The following is a 5,044-nucleotide window of genomic DNA, read 5'->3' as shown; positions in this document are numbered from 1 at the left end:
TGGATGAGGTGAAGGCAAAACTGGACAGTGTTCACAAGCTTCTCAGGAAGCAGGTTAGCTTTGTTGAAGATGCAGAAGCTGTAGAGGGTAGAGCAGAGAAAGAAGGTGGTGCAGCCTGGGTATGGCTTAAACTCTGGATCACTTGAAGGTGGATGGATAGGGGGTGTTCTAAGAGGCTACTAGCTCTCCTTTGAACTGTGGTCGTCTCCCTGAGCCTGTGGATTGGCGCCAAGGATGGTTTGCTACTCAAAGACAGAGGATCACCTTGTATTGTCTAAGATGAGATTCACAGGAATCCCTTCCTTTAAATGAGATCAATGTTCTTGAGCTGGACAGAGAAAGCTAGAGACAAGGCAACAAAGTTGACTGAATAATTCTTAGATTGAAAGTTGAGAAAGCAAAGCTGCCTCCCTCATGTTCTTAAAGAAATCGACAAAAAAAACCCTAGAAGTAAACCAAGATGGTTTAATTCTAATTTTAATCCTAATCCAGTTGAAATTGGTTTATTTTAAAATCCTAATTGTCTTTGGTTTAAATTAAATGAAAGCCCAATAATCAAAGCCCTTACAAAGTAATTAAATTAAACCAACAGGCTGGTTTATCTTGATCTCCTTGTCTTGATCCAAGACCCACGATTTTGGCTATCTCCTGGAGCCTTTCCTCTTGTGCTCTCAGCCTTGATCTAGTAGTTGGTCCACTCCACACACTGGTTGGCTCACATGGTGTCTCACTCTGGTTCTGGTTCTCTTCAGTATCCTCAGCTTCACATCTCTCTTCTACGGCAGTCTCATCACTTGGCTCATCCTTATCAGTCTCACTCAGCTCCTCTTCTATGTCTCTGGTCATGGCTACACCAGATAGAAAATAAAAACTATGTTTTACATAGAACATTAATTATAATAACTAAATTTTGACCCCCGTTTCGGGTTTATTTTTGAAATTAAATAAATTCTTCTTATATTATTTTTATATAAGATAATGTATAGGTTTGAGTATATTTACCCGGGTGAATTAAACCGTACCAAACTGAAAAAACCAAAATTAAGCTGAAACAAAAAAAAAAGAAACGAACTGAGAACCAAATGAATGCTTAAATTTTTAAAATATAAAGTATATACCTATAAATATTAATTATATTTAATTTCTAAATAACCAAATATCCTAAAATACTATTTATAAACCAAATTATGCACAAAACAAATTAATGACTTGAATATTTTTTATTCAAATAATTAATGGTTAATTATTTATCCTATATATTTGTTCGAAACAACATAACTACCCGATTTAAAGCACAAGATATTTTACATTTGTGAAAATTTAATAAAACTTATCATATGCATTGTTAGAATTTTTAAAGTAACTAAAAATTATTTAACCCATTCTTTTTTTTACTAATTCCATTTAAATCTCCAACCCGTATAGACCCATTTAATATTTTTAATGATAAGATTAATCATTTAGTTCATATATAAGAATGTAAGATCAAATCTTAATAATTGATTGCATGTAATTAATTAAATTAATGTTTCATAGTTGAATAATTGACATTAAAACTTTTAGTTTTCAGTTCACGTAAAAATGAAAAAATATTTATTATGTACAAGATGATTCTCCATTACAACATATATATTAAACATAACTAAACCATTGAAAATTTTATACTATTAGTGGAACTATATGTGGTAATGATCACATTATGTGTAAACATGTTTGAATAATCTGTCTTATATTCATGGGGATTTATTGTTAGAGTAATTATAATATATTATGGGATAATAATAAATGAGTTCATTTAAATGATGTAAAGTACTTATATAGTTAAAAAAAAAAAAAGGTAAAACCAAAAAAATAGTTAAGTATAGTCAAATGGTCCAACAATCTTGTTCAAGTAGATTTTTTAAAAAATTCTTCCCTTTTAATAGTATAGATCTTGATTTTATACCTTTTTCAAATAACGGTTTTAAATTTCTTATGCAATTTCTTTATTTGAAAAAAATTTAAAACTAATAAAGAAAAATAACTAAAAAGAAGAAGATTTTGCAAAATGGACTATATATAGCTTAGTATTCAACTTTTTCTGTTTTTGTTATAATACGTAGAGTTTAGTCTGAAGGAAACCTAAAATTACATTTTGATGGCTCCTTTATGAATGCAACTTCATTAAGTAAAGCTGGTTGGGTTGTCCGAGATGAAAGGGGTATTTTCCGGTTTGCGGGGCAAGCTCTGGGGAACAGGATCTTCAATGCAATGGAAGTGGAATTTCAAGCTCTTATCAATGCAATGCAACACTGTTGGAGTTTGGGTTATACGAAAATAATATTGGAAGGTGACAATCAGAAGATGATGGATATTCTCAACAACAAAGTCTTACATTTTGGTATGTATAATTGGATTAGGGAAGTAAGATGGTGGTCCCGGTTATTTCAAGAGGTGGAATTCAGATGGGTAAAGAGGCAAGCAAATATGGTTGCAGAAAAATTGGCAAAGGGTTTACTTCATCTTTGCATCAAGACTATGTATGTTCACAATATCAATAATAAAAAGTTAGATGTTAAAAAAAAAAAACATAAAATTACAGTTTCAGTCTTTTATCAAATCCTAGTTCATTTTCTCTCCAAAGGCAAAGGTTGCCGCCACATCTCAATTTCATCTCTATTAAGCCGCAGCTGTCAGGAGCAGCGCCCCCACCATTTCTTTTATGTCTTTGGCTTTTCATCTCGTTTTCATGTCTCTTCTATAGGTTTTGGCTTGGTATCATCAGATCTGATTGGGAGATTTGATTGGGTCCAATCTCGTCATCGTTCTCGGTGCCAAGGGTGTGCTCCTTGGTGTACAGTGTCGCTGAGGGTCGATGGTAAGATTTTGTTTGAATCTCTGTTTGTTCCTAGCTTCACCGCATGATCTAGTGTCTCATGATGGTTTCATTGTTAGGGGTTTTAGTCTAGGATGTGGTTTAGCTGAGTTTCTAGGGAGTCAGGATTTGCTTGGCATAACTGTTGTAGGCTTGGATATTGGATCTGGTTCGCAATGGTGGTTCTTGCTGGTTTCAATATGTGGTTTTTGTTAATTCGAATCTACTTAGTTGCTTCCCAATCATGTTCCTTGATGTCTACTGTCTCAGCTGCCTCATCCCTTTCTGACTTTTTATCGGTATCTCGGTTGAAAGACATCATCGTATGCTTTAATCCTTTGTCCCTGTCCAATAATTGTGGGGTGTCTCTGTTTTGGTTCATGATAAGGGTGTTACTACCATTTCGCTTGTGAAGATCCAATTATTTATATTAGTGTTACAATATGGTTGGAGCTGATGTAAGTACCGTCTTGAGACCGTGCGAGCTTTGAGGTTTCACCAAATGGATGCTTTCGTTATTTGGATAGGAAGTTACGTCGAGTCCATAAGGAAACTTCTCTGACTTGTTTATATCTAAAATATGGAGTTCGGAGCACCTTTACCTAGTGGCCCTTATCATCAGCATTCCTATTTCTCTCTCTCTTGAAGTTAGCACTCTACAAGATACAGAGCAGTTTGGAAGGAAAAACCATCGCAATTCCCTTGCAAATAGCGATTTGGAAAGGAATTGCGAGGAAAGTCATTCCCTTGCAAATTGTTACTCACAAATTCAAAATGCTCACAAATCTTTTGCAAATTTATAAGGAAACAAAATCTCTTGCAAATTTTTGAGAGACTGGTCCCTCGTTAATTGACAAGGAATTTATTCCACTGAAAATTTGCAAGGAACCACTTCACTCGCACATTTACGAGGAACCTCTTCCCTTGCAAATTTGCGAGCCATTTGAGTCCCTCGCAATTTTAATAATTTTTATACTTTCAAAATTATAAATACTTATTATAAATAAAAAGTAATAAAATTAATCAAACAAAAACATAACTAAAAAAAAAACAAAAATCATTACAAAAATATTTATAAACATAAGTACTAAATTAAAATACAAAGAAACAACTAAACTTTTTCATAATCATCTTCAGAATCATCTTCAGAATCATGGCTTCCGCCTCCATGCATAATAGGTGCCTGAACAATGTTCGCCACATCAGAATATTTGGTAGCTAGAAAATGAACAACAACGTTCAACTTCCCTATCTGACCACCCTAGCTCTGGAGCTGATGTTTTTGTGTATGGATCAAGAGAGATTGTTACTAGATTATTTTCTTCAAACAATGATCTTCAAAACTGTTATATCATGGTTTTTACTAGTTTTTAACCATGATACAAGTCCTATTTAAAGCCTATTATACGTATTCTGAGTCGTTTTAGAGTTTTTTCAGGTTTAAGTACGTTTTGGAGCATGATGGAGCTTTTGGAGTATATTGAAGCTGTGAAGAGAACAATACTGAAAACTTGGAGTCGAAGTCTGTCTATGCGTAATGCGTCAATCGACGCCATGTGCGACGAATTTAATGATGATCAAATAAATTACAACTTGACCCAGGAGTTCCAGTAATTTATCGGGAAGCCCCTGGACGTGTTTGAGACTATATTTTAGGGTTTTTAAAGTTTTGTAAATTATGTTTATTTTTGGAGAGAGAGATCTGAACTCCTTCGTAGAGAAGATATTGAACTCCCCTAGTTACTCTATTATATTTATGCATTTTATTAAGATTTATTATGATGTTCTTCATGATGATGTTTGAGAAGTTCTGTTGTTAGATTTAAGGTTCTACCAAGGTTACTTAATGGATTATTAACTTGGTATTATTGCTAGGATAATCAATTGGTTCTTTATCTAGTTGGTATTAATCATAGTTTACAATTGATCACCTTAAATCTAGATCTTAGGATAATTGAGACTCGCGAGAGTATGGTCAATTACCTGAACTAAACTTAGATGGACTAAATAACTAGTCACAGCAAGAGTTGGCATAGTTGTTTATTTAAAAATTAAAACTTGAGTTTAATGCTTGTCTGAAGTAATTGGATTTGTTGTAGTGGATCCAGGGAAATCACTGACAAGGGATGTGGATTGAATGGTCAGACAAAGGTTGCAGAAGGCCTTTGATATTCCTCTATGATTTCTTCA

General features: G+C 33.8%; 1 long non-coding RNA gene across 1 annotated transcript; it reads left to right on the top strand.

Moving 5' to 3' along the window:
• The first annotated feature begins 2,635 nt into the window (after window positions 1-2,635).
• LOC106316169 lies at window positions 2,636-4,675 on the top strand. The gene is made up of 2 exons (XR_001264758.1): window positions 2,636-2,857; window positions 4,293-4,675. It is a non-coding gene; the product is annotated as an uncharacterized LOC106316169 (long non-coding RNA).
• Window positions 4,676-5,044: the final 369 nt, after the last annotated feature.

The sequence above is a fragment of the Brassica oleracea genome, chromosome C9, assembly GCF_000695525.1.
Source record: "Brassica oleracea var. oleracea cultivar TO1000 chromosome C9, BOL, whole genome shotgun sequence".
Taxonomy (NCBI): domain Eukaryota; kingdom Viridiplantae; phylum Streptophyta; class Magnoliopsida; order Brassicales; family Brassicaceae; genus Brassica; species Brassica oleracea.
Note: the sequence above shows the minus strand (reverse complement) of the source record. Positions and strands in the feature narration are given on the sequence as shown.